General features: G+C 40.4%; 1 long non-coding RNA gene across 2 annotated transcripts; it reads left to right on the top strand.

Moving 5' to 3' along the window:
* The first annotated feature begins 1,552 nt into the window (after window positions 1–1,552).
* On the top strand, window positions 1,553–18,893 carry LOC132384894 (uncharacterized). 2 transcript variants are annotated; one of them, XR_009509031.1, is made up of 4 exons: window positions 1,553–1,728; window positions 3,483–3,594; window positions 14,521–14,682; window positions 16,456–18,893. It is a non-coding gene; the product is annotated as an uncharacterized LOC132384894 (long non-coding RNA). The 2 variants fall into 2 exon arrangements; XR_009509030.1 differs by lacking the exon at window positions 14,521–14,682.
* Window positions 18,894–20,657: the final 1,764 nt, after the last annotated feature.

Genomic DNA, 20,657 nt, shown 5'->3' with positions numbered 1-20,657 from the left:
GTGATATCAGTGCTCAACTTAAACAACAACAAATCTCTCACAGCAGAGACTTTTGTGACCAAGGCTCATGAATTTAAGGTAGAATTAGTGGGATGAGGAAAATTATTTTTGTCTGCCGAGAGACAGAGGTCAGGAGCTCACTCCTGATGTGGGGGCAGAGATCTATATTGAAAGCACTTTGAGTGCCTGATATACTGAGACCAACAACATCAGCATCAATGATTTCTAGAATTTATTTTTTGAAGGTTGGCGTAATTTAACAGTTCAGAAACAATGGACACCATTTCTAAGAGAGGCGCAATCTGTTCCATTCTTGGTTTTTACCATCTGCTTCTTTAAATATTTGCAATACTTTTGTTGACTGGAAAGTTAAGTGCTGATGACATCAATGAGGATGGATCTGGAGAAATTGCAACAAAGTACAAAAGGGAACTCCTGTTGTGATCAGTTACCAGTCACATGCCAAAACTGTGCTTCTGGAATATCTCGGACACACATGTGAAGGTACAACTCCTTGGTGTGAACATCACCAAGAGCCTGTCCTGCTCCAACCTCAATGATGTCACAGCCAAGAAGGCTCAGCAACGCCTCTACTTGCTCAGGAGGCTAAAGAAATTTAGCATGCATCGGTTGACTCTTAACAAGTTTTGTTGATGCACTACAGAGAGCATTCCATCTGGATGCATAACAGCTTGGTAAGAAACTGTCACAGAGCTCAGCACATCACAAAACCAGCCTCTCCTCCATGGACTGTCTATACTACTCGCTGCCCCAGTAAAGCAGCCAGCATTATCAAAAACCCCTCCCACTCTGGACGTTCTTTCATCTTCCCACTTCTATCGAGCAGAAGGTACAAAAACCTGAAAGCATGTACCAACAGGGTCAAGGGCAGCCTATAATGCACAAAAAAACAAGGATAAATTCCTGCTAGTCATCTTGAGGAATTCTGGAAGATCTAATTAGAGTTGAAAACTTTGAGATTCCCATGCCATGTGAGTTTTAAAGAAAATCATGTTGAGTACACCCATCAACCAGACACTCTCTCTTCTCTCTCCCATTGGGCAGAAGATACAAAAGCCTGAAAGAATGTACCACCAGGCTGGAGGACAGCTCTGTCCCACTGTTTTAAGACTATTCAACAAACCTTTTGTACAATAGGACCTTCTACAATTCAACCTACCTGCTTATGAACTTGCTCTTTATCATTTGACTGCACTGCCCTTTCTCGGTTGCTTTTGAACCTTGTTCTACACTGTTATTGTTTTTCCCACTCAATGCACTGTGTAATGGTTTGATCTGCATGACCAAGCTTTTTCACTGTATCTTGGTACATTTAACAAAAACAAACCAAGGTCAATTCCAATTGCAAAATTTAAATGAGGCACTGATATGGAGCACAGAAATCTGTAAAATGTGGTATCACATGGTAAAGGGCTTCAATTGTATCAGGATTTCCTGTGTAATCATTCACTTCTATTAATTGGACAAGTCAGACTTGGTGAACAAATCTATGGTATAATAGATGACACATCATCCAGTGATCATACTGTAAGCATGCAGGAAGTGCATGCACAGTAAACCACAGAGACTCTTTGGAGCTGTGTGTTATAGTGCTGAGGTTTGCATCTCACAACTATTGGGAGGCCTCTATCAAGCCTTTAATTCTCACAGTGATCTACTATGTTGGTAGTTACTGAGGAAGAAGTATTGAAATCTTCAAGAAATGCAGTAAGTTCTGGCCATTTGAAATACAGAAACAAAGCGCAAGAACTAAACACGTGTCAACTTTTGAATACTTAAGATTTTAAGGATTTTTATGGGGTCAAATTTTCTTCAGCCCCAAAGTCACCAGTTGCCTGTGGGCATGACCATGCACTTCCTTCCATTGTGGACTGGTCTTCCTCTTGAGCCCAGTCACTGGCTCAAGCGTGAGGCCTCAGGCAGTGCTGTGCAGCTCAACAGGAGCTCATATTCGCCAACAGCTTCACTGGCTGTCTAAGCTGCCATCTGAATTAAATGACAAATCATTTAAACCTTTTTTAAGATTTAAAAGTTAATAAACTAAAATTGAACTTAAATCTATTTAATTAAGACAACAAAAATGTGCATAATTTATGTTGTCTTGTGAATGCATATGACAATAAACTCTGACCTTAAGAATCTCTTAATTTTTGTCCACAGCTAATTTTCTCAGTCATTTCTTGTTGTACATTTGCTAAGTTAACCTGGTCACGAGAAAACTTGTAAAGTTTGCAGCACCACTTGTGAGGTGCTCGGGGTCTGGTTGTGTTATGTCTCTGCTCACCTTAACCACATATGTGGGTGTACTGTATCTGCAGACAGACCCAGATGAATCTCACTCAATGATGACTCCAGTATCTTATTTCCTATCATTTTTCTGAGCTGAAATAATTTTATTTTTCAAAACTAATCTTTGTTCATAGACATTATGTTTCTAATTGAGGGGATTGTGAAAAAAATGTATTGGGAATATGTTTGAATTCTTATTCAGACCCAGTGGGAGACAAATGTTTTGGTGTATCAACCCTTCATACCACAGAGTTTTGGAACAAATAATCTCCCAGCTCAATTGATCAAGGAATGTGAAAGAGGAAATATTGATAATAAAAATAGAAAAAGCTGGAAATATCCAGGAGGTCAGACAGCATCTGTGGATAGGAATTAATTAACATTTCAATACTGCATCAGAGCATTTCAGATATTTCAGATTTCCAACATACCTTGCTTTTCATTTAGCAAAGGACTAATAACATCAGGGTGGTTGATTGAGAACTTTTATTCGTTAGATAGCAATTTAACTCTTAATTAAAACTCATTTTGACAAATCAGAGGTCTGAATTCTTCCATAAATGAGTGCAATTAAGCAGCATTGTGGAATATAATTGATGTTTCCACTTATTTATAAGCATTTATTGTGTATTTGCCAAGTGTAATTTTACTAGTGCAAATACAACACAACCAAATGAGTATTTGCGATCTGGCTCAGCTGCGAGCAATGTGAAAGTGATTAAAAAATATACTAGTGCATACTATTCAGTTTCTTGGGAAGTTACAGTTTTTGACATGAATGGAAGAACATTTGTCCTTGCTTAGGAAGATCATCATGCAGTTTTACTCTGCTCTTGAAAGTCACTCCCTTTGAGGTAAACTGATGGAATTTTGGAAGAAAAGTACAAAGCATTTAAGCTGTTGGTTTAGCATGTCTCTATAAAAAAACTTTATTTATTTTCATATAAGTGCAAGCAAGTTTCCAAACATGAAAATCAATCCTTGGGAAGTAGAAGTTCATAATATGCTCATAATTATCTTCAAGCTTCGTATTTGTCACAATGATAATGACATGTGTTGGGTAGGAGGTTATTGAGTACTTCACATTAGCATGCTGCAGATAACTGTCCTGGCAATGGATGTATGGATCAAAATAATGCTTGTGTGCTTTTATACTGCTTTTCTAATACTAGGCAGAGATCTTTTGAGATCCATGAAGACTGGAGTAAAAATATCGCCCTTCGCATCTCCATAGAAATGGCCCCCTCTCACCAATGACTGAGAATGTAAGGAGAATGTAAGGAGGTAATGTAGCAGTCAGCACAATGCTTTGCATTGGGTTCATTTCCTGCCACTGCCCATAAGGACTTCGCATGTTCTCCCCGTGACCGCGTGGGCTTCCTCCGGGTGCTCCGGTTTCCTCCCACAGTCCAAAACCGTACCGGTTGGCAGGTTAATTGGTTGCGTAAATTGTCCAGTGATTAGGGTTGGATTGGACTGGGAGATCGCTGGGTGACGCGGTTCGAAGGGCTGGAAGAGCCTATTCCTCATTGTGTCTCAATAAATAAGTAGTACCTTAAGTGCATGCTCAGTGGTATTTGATATTTCAACCCAGGGAAAAAGATACTGTCTGTCTACTCTGTCTATGCCTCACATAATCTTATAAACCATCATCAGGTCCCCCCTCAGTCTCTGGTGCTCTAGAGAAAACAACCCAAGTTTGTGGGAACTGAGAGAAGGAAAAGTAGTCTTGTTTAACTTATTGATGACTGCATGGCAGCAATTTTGAAACCTTTTACTGACCTTGCTATTAACATTTAAGAAACACAAGAAAACACAAATATAAAAATGTGCTATGTGGCTGGGTTAATGAATAACATTTGCACGAGGACCACAAATTAATAACAGGCTTCATCAGCAGCCTTGTTGTCCAGTCACCATAAACATTGGACTCTGTACCAAATTTCAGTATATCTCACTGGAATAGTTTTCTGATTTTTTTGGCAGCCTAAGTAGCAAATAGATAGAAATATATTTAATTTGTATCTCAGAAATTCATAAATATATGGTATATTGGAAGCAGAATTGATAGTGGTATTTACGAGGCTTTTAGATAGACACATGAATCTGGGGAGAATGGAGTGATATAAATCACGTTAAGGCAGAAGAGATTAGTTCAATTTGGAAGTGTGTGCAACCCAGACATTATGGGCCAAAGGACCCGCTCCACATTTCTCCAGACGAGCTTAGCCTCTGCACACCCACAACTCTAGTGCCCCTCTGTACAACCTCAAAGTACCCCTGAGCCCCATGCACCCTCTGCACACTCATCCCTCAGAGAAACCCCCAGCACCAGGCCCACCCGAATACCAACCCCACAAAAGCCCAACGCTAGGTCTAACCCCAACAACTGAGCCCCAAACAAACTCAGCACCAGCCATCAGGGAAATGCCCAAACACAAGGCTCCAAACATGATTTCTAACACCAATCACCGTAGACGAGAACAACCCCAGCTTCTTATACACCTCCCCCTCATAACCACATTTAGCAACAAGCTCCTGTGCATAAACCCAAACATACTCCCAACACCAACGTACTGCACGATGACAACACCAATTGCCACACTCCTCCCCCAACACCAACCCATCATAGACACGTCCAACTCCCTCCTGTACACACCATCACCAATACCCTGCACACCCTCCAGCTCCAACTCACCGGACAATCTCACCAACCCCTCATGAAGTTTTCCACAATGGCACCCCCCACCAGTCTCTACCCCCACACGCTCTCCAACGCCGACACACCTTATACATCCCCAAGAGTAACTCCCTCCAGCACATATCCCCCCAAAGCCAGCCTTTTTCACATTCCCAACACCAGCCTCCTGCGCAAAGACCCCAGCAACAACTCCACACCCACATTTCCAACATCAGCCTCGCTGCTGACCCACACCAATGTGACCGAATGCTAACCGCCTTCAGAAACGGTGTAACATGCCACTCAGTTTGGGGTAGTGCCCTCATCCTGAGAACAGCTGAGAACAAGCCATTGACATTTGATATTCTGTAAAGTAATTTTCATATTTTTTAAAATTCATATTTATGTGGGTTTAATTGCTTTAAAGCCTGTCTCCAATTGCACTGGGATTAGGCATCTCACCAAGCCAATTCAAGGGGCACCTAGGTGTTGTATTCACATACAAGTTAGAGTAAGACTGAGTAAAGGCAAACTCTTTATTTGCCTAAGGAATATTAGTGAGCTACTGAGGTTACATAGTTATGCTTACAGATAATAAGAGCGACACTGTAGCATAGCAGTTAGCAGAATGCCTTACAGCACTCTTGATCACTGACTGGTCTTTATTTTCTGCTCCTGTCTGGAAGGAGTTTGTACCTCCTCACCATGACCAAATGGTTTTCCTCCAAGTGCTTCGGTTTCCTCCCGCATTCCAAAAAGACGCATGGGTTAGGGTTGCTATGTTGGTGTCAGAAGTGTGGTGACACTGTGGACACATCCTTGGACTGTGTCAGTTATTGACATGGAAGACTCATACCACTGTACATTTCCATGTACATGTGACAAACAAAAATACTCTGTGAATCTTAAATGGGCTTCTATTTCATTAAATTTCTATGATTTTAAGGTTTAAAAAAATAGTGGAGCTTAAACTGCTCAGTTGCTGCTATGAAATTTAAGATGATGTTTGTTCCCAAGGCATAAAGGTTTGGCTGACTAGGTTACCAGGTTAACAATTGTCACCACATCTGGCTTGTTTTGAATTCACACTCTCAAAAGAGAGAGAGAGTGAGTTGGCTGCTTAACAGAAAGAAAGAATTATTGACGTGCAGACACAGCTTGGGCTGCTGCCACATACCATTTGATGGCCAGTTGTAACTGGTCTTGGCAGAGGCCTGGAAATAAGCCAAGTGCAAGTGTTGCCAATGGTACTTCTCCTTGACAAAGCACTTCCTTCAGTTAAAGTTGGAACCCTTCAGCGTTCTGAGTGCAACTGGTCTAGGATTGCCGTCACGATTATGGTTCATTGAGTTTGTGAATTCTGGTCAAAGAGAATATTACACGGTCAATCATTATACCTTGCAGATAAGATGCTAAATTGAAGTCCAGTCTGATCTCTCAGGTTGATATACACTCAGTGGCCACTTTATTAGGTACATCTGTTTGGTAATGCAAATATCTAATCAGCCAATCATGTAGCACAACTCAATGCATTAAAGCATGGACAAATGGTCAAGAGATTCAGTTGTTGTTCAGAACAAAGATCAGAATGGAGAAGAAATGTGATCTAAGTGACCTTGACTGTGGAATGATTGCTGGCGCCATTTCTGTGTGGTTTCAGTATCTCAGAAACTGCTGATCTCCTGGGATTTTGACACATGACAGTCTTGAGTCAACAGAGAATGGCATGAGAAACAAAAACCATCCAGTGAGTGAAAATGCCTTTTTAATGAGAGAGGTCAGAGGAGAATAACCAGACTGGTTCAAGCTGACAGTAACTCAAATAACCACGCTTTACAACAGTGGTGTGCAGAAACATATCTCTGAATTCACAACATACCGAAGCTTGAAGTGGATGGGCTACACCCACAGAAGACCATGGACAGACACAGTGCTACTTTATTAAATACAGGAGGTGCCTAACATTTAGGAGTGTAAAAGAGCTCTTGGCACTTTTTCTTTTTATTTCAATCTTTTTTTTATTGATTTAAAAGAATATGGATAAATACAAGTCAGAGGAGAAGTTATCTCAAATACATATTTCAATAATAGTACAAACAAAGAAAGGAATATACACTGTCAAAATCATATATAGTATAGTATTAAGCTAATATAAAGAAAAAAAAGAACCACAATTCCTCTTAACAATTCATAGAAAAAAAGACTGAAAAATTTCTATTATTGAGAGAGAACCCCCCCCCCCCCCTCCCCACTAAACTAACCTAAAACAAGAAAAAAAAGGACTGGGCAGTCCATTTTGAGGATACAATTTAAAAAAAGAAAAAATCCTTCTGGTCAAGTCTAAAACTTCACGGAGAAGAAAAAAAATTAACTGAAAAAGTAAAAAAAAACTTTTTCAATGTGTGAGGGGTTATCCCCAGTGTCCTGGCTAATATTCTTTTTAAAGTATGGAATGAGAATCTGGAATGAGCTGCCAGGTGGGGGTTGCATTTTACAATTGTAACGGTGGTGAATTGTTAATAACACATTGCCTTGCAGCAATTTTAACTGGGAAAACACATTGAGCCATACATAATAGAGAAGAAAGAATGGGCCATACAGTCATAGAAGGGTTAAAACGATCAGTCCTGATGAAGGCTCTTGGGCTGAAACGACTGTCAATGCCTCTCCATTGATGCTACCTAACTTGCTGAGTTTCTCCAGCATTTTAATGTGTGCTGCTCTGGATTTCCTACATCTGCAAAATTTCTTGAGTTTAACATTGTGCAGGGATTGGATAGAGCAAAGCCATGACCGATGTGTAAGAGAAGTTGAGTATTACGAATAGAAAGCATTGAAGACAATGGAGATAATGGTGAAGGGAACAGGATGTGGATGAAGGCATTTTGAAAGGGTGGGGGTTTGTGAAAATATCAGAAGGGCATTTGGAAGAGCTACATATTTATGACAGATGACAGGTGTTTCAGCAGATGTAGACAGGAGATGTGGAAATAGACACAAAATAAGGCATCAGTAGAAGTATGAGGTGTTGGTGAGGTTTAGGATGTGGTATTCAAAGCTCAGTACTGAGTTGAACAGGAATCTGAGAGTGCATTTTGAATGTGGCTAAAGCAAATAGCTTGGTGGTCTGGGTATAGAGCTGAATCTATGTTAGACATCTGAAAAATCAGGCCTATGTTCTGTTAATGAACTAGACAGACAGATTTAGCCACCTTGTTACCTGGGACTATGACTCAGATATGAACCTTATAGAATCCAAGCTTAACCAATAAGGGCAAAAGGAAGTTCCCTTCTAACTTGCAAGAGATTCCTGAGCTACATACAGTATGAACTGCAGAGTAACACTGAAACCAATTGTGTTGGTCTTCCGAAGGAGACCTGATCAAATCGAAATGAATAGAATTTCGAAATACATTATCCTGAAATGGAGAACCATTGTTGTTCTTATAAAATGGATTCTTCATCTTCAAAAGGTGGCGACTCAAGAAGGCTGTATTCATCATCAAGGTCCCTCATTATCCAGGACATAGCCTCTTATTACTACCATCAAACAGGAGCCTGAAGACATGAAGTCAATGCTTTAGGAATAGCTTCTTCCCCTCTGCCATCAGATTTCTGAATCGACCATGAGCTTATGGACACTACCTTGCTATTCCTCTTTTGTACTTACTATCTATTTATCTATCAATTTGTTTGTTTATTTATTTATTAGCTTATACTTGTAGTGATTTTTATGTTCCCACTGTACTGCTGCCACAAAACAACAAATTTCACAAAGTAATGATAATAAACCTGAATCTAATGGGTCTCAATCCTAAAGTTCCCAATCTAATGGTACAATAAACACGAGGACAGCAATGGTTAAGAGACACAAGAGATGTTAGTCCAGAGCAGCACTCAAAATGCTGGAGGAACTCGGCAGGTCAGGCGGCATCTATGGAGAGGATTAAACAGTCAACATATCAGGCTGAGACCCTTCATTGGGACTGGTTAAGAAAATAGCTCACTAATGGCTTAGCAGTTAGAGATGCAGTAAATGTCCACAGTCCAGAAATGAATAAATAAAGCAGCAGCTCTTTAACAGGAGAGGTGAGAGAGATGGAAAGGAATGATGTGTTATAAAGAAGTGTTGATATAAACAAGTGTGGATGCAAGAGAAAGACCCCAATGTTATCATAAAGGGAGATGGAGGGACAGGCAAAGAAAACGCTTCAACAGCAGACATACAGATACCTACCATTGTTACTCAATGGTAACTTCCTACCTTTCTCAATTAAAGTCAGAATATCAGACTTTAGTTGAATGTTGTCACAGGAACAGGCCCCTTGGCCCACCATGTTGTGCCAATCTAATTAAACTAAATTAGTCCTTTTTGTCGACACGATGTCCATATCCCCCATTCTCTACACATTCATGTGTCTATCTAACAGCCTTTGAAGCACCACTATCAGATTTGCCTCCTCTACCACACCAGGCAGCTCTTTCTAGGTACTCACCACTGTGTCCCACACACTACTTGCCCCACACATCTCCTTTGAACTTACCCCACCTCACCTTAAATGCATACTGTCTGGTATAAGGAACTTCGAAGCTGAGAGGAAGATGCTGGTTGTCTATCTATGGCACTCATAATCTGAGAAGAGATTGCTGGGGCCTTGACCAAGATCTCTGTGTCCTCTCTAGCCAAAGGTGAGGTTGCTAGAGCACTGGCAAATAATTGATGTTCCTTTGTTCAAGAAGAGAAATTGGAATAATCCTGCAAACTATAGGCACGTGGATGACAGAAAAATGGAGGGTTATGTAGGAGGGAAGAGTTTGTTAAATAGTCAGCAAGACATTGTGGATCAAAGGGCGTGTACTGTGCTGTGATGTTCTATGTTCTATAAGTACGATTGTGGTTAACAAAGATCCTGAAAACGAGAGTAGGCAGGATAGAATAAAGATTGGTGAACTGCCTCTATGTGTGTTTGGTAAGGCGACTCTAAAAGGATAATGATAGCATTAGAGGGGTTGTTCATTTGAGGGAAGGGATTGTGCCGCTGAACAGAATGTATGATTGGTGTATGTGGCACTAGTTGTATGTTTACAAACACTGGAAAAGTTTCTGTAAAGGTCTTTGCCAATGTTAGATTCAGTTTACCGTGAGAAATGAATATGTGAAGTCTAGCAGGTTCGTATAGATCCTTCCCTCAGTGCTATTATGACCTGCACGTTTTTTGCAAGTCACACATTAACTTCATGTACTGAAGTCCATGATTTTCAAATAAACAATCTGGACGTGATAAGAAGAGCTGAACATGAGAAAATAGTTCATTGTACTTAATCAGTGAAATGTCAATGGGTTTTAAGTAACACATTTATGTAAGAAATCAACTGACTGGATAGAATTTTGATTGATTATCTTAAATTTTTTCTTTAATCTTTCTCTAGAATTAAATAAGTGGATGAAGTTATAATCACACACAAAATGCTGAGGAACTTGGCAAAGGAAACAGCATTATGAAGGACCCCATGCACCCCTCATACAATCTCTTCTCCCTCCTGCCGTCTGGGAAAAGGCTCCGAAGCATTCGGGCTCTCATGGCCAGACTATGTAACAGTTTCTTCCCCCAAGCTATCAGACTCCTCAATACCCGAAGCCTGGACTGACACCTTGCCCTATTGTCCTGTTTATTATTTATTGCAATGCCTGCACTGTTTTTGTGTGCTTTATGCAGTCCTGTGTAGGTCTGTAGCCTAGTGTAGCTTTCTCTGTGTTGCTTTTTTTACGTAGTTCAGTCTAATTTTTGTACTGTGTCATGTAACACCATGGTCTTGAAAAACGCCTCATTTTTACTATGCACTGTACCAACAGTTATGGTTGAAATGACAATAAAAGTGACTTGACTTGACTTGACTTGAAGTCGGGCAGCATCTATGGAAGTGAATAAGCAGTCAACATTTCAGGCTGAGATCTTTCATCTTGTCCTGATGAAGGGTGTCAGTCTGAAATGTCGACTGTTTATTTGTTTCTATAGATGCTGCTTGACGTGCTGAGCTCCTCCAGTGTATTTTATGTGTTGCTCTGGATATCCAGCATTTGCAGAATCTCTTGTGTTTATGAAGTTATAATTATAGTTATATTGCAGAAGACAGAATGAAGCCATCAGACTTCAGTTGTAGTTATCCTGAATCAGGTCAGATCAGAACCCAGATTCAATATAATGGACTTCTGTGCATATGTAACAATTAATTTCTAATAATGACTAGGAGAGGTGAGAAATTACCTAAGGAACTGATGGACAGAGCTCTTAAGAAAAACAGTTTTTCACCAGATGAAGATTGCCAAAGCCAATATCAGGTTAAAATGTAATGGAAGGCCACCTCAGAAAGGAAGTGTGTCAGGTGTCTCAGCTCTCCTGTTCTGAGGAGAATATGGCTACAGAAAAGTAATGCTTCTTTTTATGTGATCATCTTTTCCACTTAGCAATCGCACATAAATGAAGGCTAACTGCAATCTGAAATAATGTAAATTATCTAATATACACCATTTCTTAGAATGAACTGTATTCCTGGTGAAAATCAGTTAGGAATGAGAATGTGAAAGAATTTTATTGAGTTAAACTTTTTGAAGTTTGGCATTTACTATTTTCATCAAAGATAGCCAAGATGCCAAAAGATTTACATTAAAATTTAGAGGTGGAAACCCCAAAGAACAGGTGATAACTTGTGGAGGTTTTTTTGAATGCTTCTCATTCATGAAAAGGAAAAGATCAAACCACCTTTAGTATATCCTTTTTGAATCATACTGGTATATTTATAACATAATGTTTAAATAAACATGAAACATCATATCAGACACCACTATAATAATGAGTTAATCCCCTTGTAATTATTTAATAAATCAATAGAATTATGATGTGCAGAGTTACATTGGGGAGACAGGTACAAAATGAGCAGTCGTCTATAACCTATTATAAACATGAGAGACATAAACAGTCGACGTTGTGGGCCGAGACCCTTCATCATTGTTATTTTTGAATAATGACTGCATTAAAATTTCACAATATAGTAAACCTGCCTGAGCTGGTAGAAAGTTTTGTAGAATCTAGTATTAAAACAGTGAACAAATAATTTAAAGGCTCATACGAGAAGTGGAAGTAGTAACCACAAATAATCCTGCAATACAATTTTGTCCTATTGTTTGGGAATTCTTCGTAGTATCTAGGACATTTTCAAGGATTGATACCTCAAAAAGGTGGCATCCATCATTAAGGACCACAATCATCCAGGACATGCCTTGTTGCCTTATTCTCACTGTTACATTAGGTAGGAGATACAGAAACCTGAAGACACACACTCAATGATTCAGGAGCTGCTTCTTCCCCTCTGCCATCCGATTCCTAAATGGACATTGAACCCGTGAACAGTGCCTCACTACTTCTTTATTTCTATTTTTGGACTACTTATTTAATTTAACTATTATATATATATATATATATATATATACACTGTAGTTAACTTTTTTCCTATTATTATGTGTTGCATTGTACTGCTGCCAGAAAGCCACAAATTTCACGACATAGCTGATAATATTAAACCTGGTTCGGAAGCAGTAAGTTTCAGAAATATAAGCCTTAACATTATATGGTTTAACATTCAGAACAAATGTATAAATATATCCAAAAGTTTTTCAGATAATTTAACCAAAACTTTTGTTGATTTATGAACTGATGTTGTTGTTGCTAAAGGGACAGTGCAATTTGAAGCATCCTACCTGGTCACATAACATCTTGGCCTGAGAAGTGCTCTGCATGTCTGCAGAGAGTTGTGTACATAGCCCAGCACATCACAGAAACCAGCCTCCCCTCTATGTCTACTCTTCTTGCTGCCTCAGTAAAGCAGCCAGCATAATCAAAGATCCTTGCCCAACCCAGACATTCTCGCTTCTCCCCTCCCATCGGGCAGGAGATACAAAAGCCTGAAACCATGTGCCACCAGGCTCAAGGACAGCTTCTACCACACTGCTATAAGACTATTAAGTGGTTCCCAGTACAACATGTTGGACTCTTGACCTCACAATCTAGCTCATTTTGATCTTGTACCTTATAGTTTACCTGCACTGCACTTTCTCCATAGTTGTTACTCTTCGTTCGGCAATTTGATATTGTTTTACCTTGTAGCTTCCATCAAGAACATTGCATTGAAACCCCAGGGTCACCTCTCTTTCAAACTGGCATGCTTCAGGTAGATTTAAGTTCAGCATCTCTCAGTTAAGCTGGTTGTGGGGCTGGTTTTACCCTTTGTCGCACCTGGGGCATTGGAGACTAACTGATTTCTCAATGTCCTGCCTAATGCAATGTGTGAGTCACCAAAAGAAATATTAATTTATCTCAATAATTCACTACGTGATGTGGCAATACTGGTGTAAAGAATGTTGTGTCTTTTAGTAAATGCAAACCAATTTAAACCCATGCCAATAAGCACATTGAGTTGTTTGTATCATTGCTGGAGAATAATATGTAAACCAAAAAGTGAGAATGTCCTGTGGCCAAACTGAATGTTTTTATCTGAAAACTCTGACCAATTCCTCAAAGTGATTTTGGTTGCTCAAGATGGAGGTGAGCAGCTCCTGAACGTTAATGTTGGAGTTGGAATTGGAGCCAGCCTGATGTGCTGAACATGAGGCTGGCCAGCACTGGAGGCAGATTGGAGCTTCCAGAGCCAGCGATCACCTGCAGCGGCTTCTCAACAAATGTCTCATTATACCATTCATGCCTGAATGGCGTCGGGCAGAATGGTCTCATAGGATTCAGGGTTGGGCTCATGTGGGCTCTCTGGAACACAGGAAAATTGCCTGCAGGATTCCTTTCTATTGCTCCTGTTGAGAGTATTAACACAGGTAATATTTCATCATCCCTCTTCCCAAGAGCACAAGACTGTTCTGTGATACAATTTATAATGTTTATCCCCAAAGCTTTATGCCTATTGATTGATTCTACAGCACTGATTAGTCAGAAACATGTAATGCCCCAATGGCAGCAAAATCAGGCTGTTCGTGAAATAAACTCTGCTCTGTTTTTATCAAAGTAAAGAACCCACCCCAGTTCACAACTATTTCTAATTATTAATATTGCAGTCTCAATATTTTCAGGAAGACGGGGAAGATTTGTGAAATGAAAGAAGTAACTGTTTGAAACACTTGACAGATCATAAGACCATAAGGCATAGGAGCAGAATTAGGCTGCTCAGACACCGTATCTGGCTTATTTAGTTTTCCACTCAAACCCATTCTTCTGCTTTCTCCCCATAACCCTTGATGCCCTTACTAATGAAGAGCCTATCAGCTTTCACATTAAATATACCCAATGACTTGGCCTCCATTGCTGTCTGTGGCACTGAATTCCACAGATTCTGTGGAAAGAAAATCACATGAGACCCTTTGTCAAAACTGAGTCAGGTTCTTCGATCTGAAACATTAACTTACTTTTTTTTCTACAAATGCTGCTTGACCTGCTGAGTACTTTTAGAATTTTCTGCTTTTATTTCAGATTTCCAGTGTCTGCAGTCTTTTGGATCTTCAGGGAAGGAATCTATTAGTCTCAAACTGCTGAGAATCCTGTTGGATTCAATAGTGAGACCATATCAGAGTTATTCATTCTGTTTCTAACCCAGAAGACTGAAAGTTGACTGGCAGGAGGTCCTGTGAAGAGGTCTGTAGCTGGGAGCCACCTGGGACAGTATTCAGTAATCTATTAGATTGAGAGAGATTATGGGATGGGCTCAGATCACAGTTGTGGAGGTTAGGCTGGATCTTATGGTGAGCTTGGATTATGGACTAGACCCTGATTGTGGATGGGGGTTTGCTGAAGAGCAGCCATGGGTTTGGATTAGAACACAGTGAATCTGATGGGGCTAGAGGGAAGAAGGATCATGCTGAAGAGGTGGGCTGGCTACTCCCAGGAAGCTAGCCTTGTTAGGTGGAGGGGGTGACTAAGGGGGGACAAATCTCCTCTGCCTCACCTGGAACTCTGGAAATCTGCTTGGTTGAGGTCAGGTTTCTTATTTTCACAAAGGTACGCTATTTTCCCACCATCCTGACGCCTTCTTTATTGGAAGGAAGTTCTAATGATATTTTAATGGTATTCTAAAAAAATTAAAACTTCTGGCTAATCTAAATAAAATTAGCATATTTTAGAATAACAGTGATTGTAATTGATTAACATGGTGATGTTCCAGTTAGTCTGAAGTGACAGAATCTTTTTGAAAATCCTTTTCCCAGTGTGCTTAATGGGATCGAAATGCATTGAATGGATCTTTGCAAAATTTAGTGTGACAAAACAATTACACCGATTGGATGCTCTCTCTCCCAAAGCAAATAAACAAAACTTCCTGATTTGGTTTCAAATAGAGATACAGATCCATCTAATAGGTCAAGTTTTTAGTGCCAGTGTTTATAGGTGTGAAGTTCTATGGTATGTCAACATTGTTGGCATATGGTAAAACACCTTTTGTTGGGACCTCAGTAATTTTTTAAATTATTAAACAAAATATACTTTATTCAAAAATAAAGTCATATACAATAAACCATACAATGACTTTCAATCCTTTACAACAGTTTCCGTTGCTGTCTTTACATTTTCACACTTTTCGCCACCCACGTGGCACCCTGTTCTTTCATATTTACATTCGGGGGTATACCCCCAACCCCCCCACCCCTCAATTCCCACTGGAGAAGAACCCTAGACTGTGGTCCTTCCCCACCGGGCCTTTGCGGTGGCTGCACCGAGTTTGAGTGTGTCCCTCAGCATGTACTCCTGCAGCCGAGAATGTGCCAGTCGGACCTCGGTAATGCAACACAAGAGTTGTATTCTATGCATTCTCAACAATGGTATGTCAAACCTGCTTCTGAAACTGGTTTGACTAGTTTCTAACCTTAGCCTTCCTTTGCAGTTTGTTCTTCCAAATCTGCAATAATCTTGGACTATTGAGCTGAATACATGTTGCAATAATTGCTGTTCAGTATCCTTTTTGCTCTCCCTGCTCTGACTTCTACTGCCATCACTATTCTCCCATTCTGTACTTTAAATCTTCCTTTTTTAAGTATATTGGATACCATCAGCACAGATTTGCAACATAAAAGAAAAATTTTCTAACAACGCTCTTCTCTCATTATTAATGCAAAAATGTAAATTTGTTAAAGAATTAATCACATTGAATGATGCAGTAGAATCAGATTATAACCTGGTGGGAGGTTTCCTGATACTTCTTGGGAAACTTAAGAATAAAATTTCTCTGCTTGGAGGGCTGTATGGAATTCTCTATCTAATAAGGTTTGGATGGTCAATCTTAAGGTATGCTAAAACCTGAAAGAAAAATAGAAAGTGCTGGAAATAGCCACCTAGCCAAGCAATATCCTTGGAAAATTAACATTTAACAAAGGAGTTTAAGGACGTGAAGTGTTAACTGTGTTTCTCTCCCCACAGATACTGCTGACCACCAAGAGGACCATAACCTTGTTGTGGTTTGGAGGCTTGCGTGCCTCAGTGACCCGGAGAGCTATGCTGGCTGGAGTCAGGTCTTTACGCTTCGGCTCTTGGTAGGGCCACCAATGCCAAAAGGGTCAAAGGGTAGAGGCCAGGCTAAGTGGTCCACTGATCCTCAACTTCAGCTCAGGACTAACAAATCTGACTGGTTAAACAAAGCCATTATGGAAACAGCAATGGAGAATCCTTCTGCATCTGAGTGCGACGGTATCCCTGAGTCTCCACTCAGGAACTTGCATGAGTGACAGTAGTGAAAAGCGAGTGGAAGCTACTGACATGATGAATGAAGCCCTGAACACTGATAGAGATGGAGGACATTCCACCCTGCCCTGTGTAATGGGCAGTACAGAGATGTTGCTCAGTGTTTCCAATATTTTTCTATTTTCTATTTTTATTCCAGATTTTTATTCCACCTACAGCTCTTTGCCATTAAAACCTGAAACTGTTATAATCTTTTTCATCAAGTAAGTGAAGGGAATTATGAATAGGACAGGGTGATGGATGAGGTTATGAATTAACCATCGGTCTTATTGAATGGAGCAATAGAGTTAAGAGTCCATAATAATCTTATTCCCATTACTTGTGTTCTTACTGATGATCTTTGAAGAGTTCAAAGAGAAACCAAAGTTTGTTTAATTAATGATTTGGTAAGTGGGGCAAAAAGCAGAGGGCAGCATTTTAATGAGTAACTTCCAACCTCTTACAAACATAAACAGTTTAATGTTCTGTGCTGACAAGACACAAAACAGAAGATAAATTGAATCTGTACAAAAATATACAAATCCCATGTGTAGCATTCAGTGAATTTGGTTCGGGTCGTATCAATGATCAATGAATTTATATAATTAAATATTTGCCAAGTCCGAAATTCTACCACATGGTCAGGGATATCTGCTGACTGTCCTTTTCTGAACATTTTATTAATGTTGAACTACTGTAATGTTGAACTACTTTTCCAATATGAAGGTGTGGAGTGGAACTACAATAAATTCAAATTGAAATAAATTTTGAAAAGAAGATTAAATAGAACAAGTGACTAAATGTTAAGAGCTGTGTGGCAGTGATTAGCTGTGTAGGGTGAAGAAATTCACTCTTAGATTGAAATGTGTGACTGGTTATTTCCAATGTTAGGGCCAGTAGTTAAATTAAATACAACAAAGTAAGGTTAGTATACCTCCTCTTTTCTAACAGGATGGATCTGTATGTACTTAATTCCTAACATTGGTGCCCTGACTAAAATGACAAACTGTCCCATATTTTTAGACTCGTAATGTTTATTGCACACCACAAAAACCTAAATCAATTTTGCCAAATATTCATAAAACTATCATCAGAATCAGAATCAAATTTGTTATCATTGACCTATGTCTTGAAATTTGTTTGTTTTGTGGCAACAATGTAAGACATAAACACTTACTATGTTGCAAAATTAAATAAATAGAACAAAAGAGAAATGCCATTATACATGGGCAAGTAGAAGTTCTGTGGTGCCTAGTTAAAAATCTTGTGCTCGCAATAACCATAGCCAGATAGCTGTGGGCTGTTGTCCTGTGCAAATGCATATTTTTCTGTTCTTGAACCCAATTCAAGATGGCTGCTGCTAGGCAACCAGGGGACCATAGGAACATAGAGCAGGGTGAGGTATGTGTGGATGGGGCATGGCTGTGAACAAAGCCCAGAATGTGACTGGAACACAGTGGGAATGAAGCCAGGTATGTAGGCCCCGTGGAAGAAATGAGACTGGTTGTACAGTTACGAAAGGGCAGGCTAGAATGTGGCTGGGACAGCTGTCCCCAAGTCTTCTACACCCCTAACAACTCCACTTTCAAACTGGTAGGTTGTCTCCAATTCCATGGCCTCTGGTGTGGAATCTTGTCAAATGCTTTCTGTAAATCCAGAGAATTACCAGTCTAGATCCCGCCACATTGTTACCCTAACAAATAACTAGGCTTCTACGAGACAATTCACCCTTCACACCCCCATTTCCCTTTCTTGATTATCCCATTTCTGACCAAATGTTTTATTACCTAGGAGAGAAATGTGGCTTTAGTTGCCAGTGCCAAATCCAGGTTTATTTGGAACAGAATCTGCAGGTACATTGCAATGTGTGATTTGTAGCCAATGCTCACGCAGAATTGGAAACTTCTGTCCCCAACAATGGATTCTGGTAACTTCTCACAACTGACAATACACTAATCAGTAATGTAAATTCCTTATTAATCTCCTTTAACTTGTTTTGAATAGAAGAGTTTACACATTTTCTATTTTAAAATGGCAATATTTGAACCTCTTGAGAACATTGGATTAAATGGTTGATAAATCCTGAAGCAGCATCTTTTGGAAATCAGGTACAAAATACATTGTTATTTTCCTAAACCCTTGCATTATTTTAATCTAATCTTACTTAATAAGTAAAAACAATTAGTACTAGGGATACTCAGCAGTTCAGGCAGCATTTGTGAAGAGAAAAAAAACAGAATGTACATTTCAGGTCAATGATTCTTCATCGGAACAATGATCTGTAACCAAGTTATTCACGACAGAGGCACATTAACCTATTGTGCCACAGTACAGAAACAACCATTGTAAGAACATAGAACATTACAGCACAGCATAGGTGACTCAGCCCACAATATTATGCCAACATTTTAACCTACTTTAAGACGAATCTAACCCTTCACTGCCACATAGCCCTCCATTTTTCTATCATCCCTTTGCCTATCTAAGACTCTCTTAAATGTCTCTAATGTATCTGTCTCTATCAATAGAACATAGACCATTACAGCACATGACACTGCGAACGGGGTTTGATCATGGTTTCTTGGGAATTTAGTAGCAATAAGGGCTGAAGTGTTGAGCACTACTTAATTAGTCATACACTGAGCAAGGAATTAAAGCTATGGTGGAAAACACAGAGTTGGCAACCAGATGTGACACCACAGGCAGGTATGGAGAATCTCTAGATGTCACAAGGGGACATGGAGACTGGACCCAAATGCAGGACGCAGGCACTGAAGTACTAGGGGCAGGACAGGAACAACTAAAGGGTTGAACAAGATGGGGAGACCGTGGCATTCAAAGGTGGTTCTGGGGTTCAGAGATAGTTCATGGCGAGGCAGGATCCTGGAGTTTGTGGCGAGACGGGACCCTGGAGTCCTGGCTCGATGTTCATGCCCAGTGTCCGTGTCTATCCCTCGAAGAAGAGTCCCGGCTCGGTGCCTGAGTTGAAGGCGGAGTCCTGGCTTGACGTTCCTATCCTCTGTTTGGTGTCCATGTTCCAGCTGCAGCGATCCATGATGTCCACGTTCCAGCTGCAGTGATCCTTGGTGTCCACGTTCTGGCAATCCAAGTTCCCACTCTCCAGGTCCAAGGTCCGTGGCGGTCCCAGTCGCCAGGGTCCCAGTCATGGCCACGACGATCCAAGTTCCCAATGTCCAAGTCCAAGGTCCACGGTGGTCCATGTTCCCAGTGTCTAAGTCATGGCTGCGGTGATCCAAGTTCCCAGTTTCTAAGTCCAAGGTCCCTGGCGATCTAATTCCCTAGTCTCCTAGTCTGAGGTTCGTGTTCCTCTTTGTCCTCTTTGTCCTCCTTGATTTCCAGGTTCTCTGCATGGCGAGTAATAAACGCTATTGTATTGAACCTTAGAAAGGCGCGTTTGTGTCCTGCTTGTGGGTCCTCCCCCAGCACCCTTGCCCCCACCTTGTAACACTAGAAAGGGTGGCCAGAAATTAGAAATTATATGCTGGACTGGATCTGCAGCTGTTTACCACTTGTGGGGCCTACAATTCATGTTGAGTTGAGGGAGATTGGTGGTTTAATCAGGGGCCGATTGTTGCTCTGGATGGAAGTCAGTGAGCTAGGGCTCAGTTGGTGGTTGGTCTAGAGTTTGAGAGTCTGGAACCTGAGGATAAAGTGGGCGGGTTTGGGTGAAGATTGTGATCCTGGAGGTTAAAAGTAAGGGTCGACGCCAATGGGAAAGCAAGTTAGTACATCAATTAAAAGGAACCATTCTGGGTGGATTTCCTAATGTAGGACTCGGACCTGTTCAGAGAGGCCTCTTTTAAGTAATATGGCAGCAGAGGAACCAATGCCTCTTTGGGCTGAGAACACCTAAGGACAGATCTACAAGGCAAAGCTCTAGA

The sequence above is a fragment of the Hypanus sabinus genome, chromosome X1 (assembly GCF_030144855.1).
Source record: "Hypanus sabinus isolate sHypSab1 chromosome X1, sHypSab1.hap1, whole genome shotgun sequence".
Classification (NCBI taxonomy): Eukaryota; Metazoa; Chordata; class Chondrichthyes; order Myliobatiformes; family Dasyatidae; genus Hypanus; species Hypanus sabinus.
Note: the sequence above shows the minus strand (reverse complement) of the source record. Positions and strands in the feature narration are given on the sequence as shown.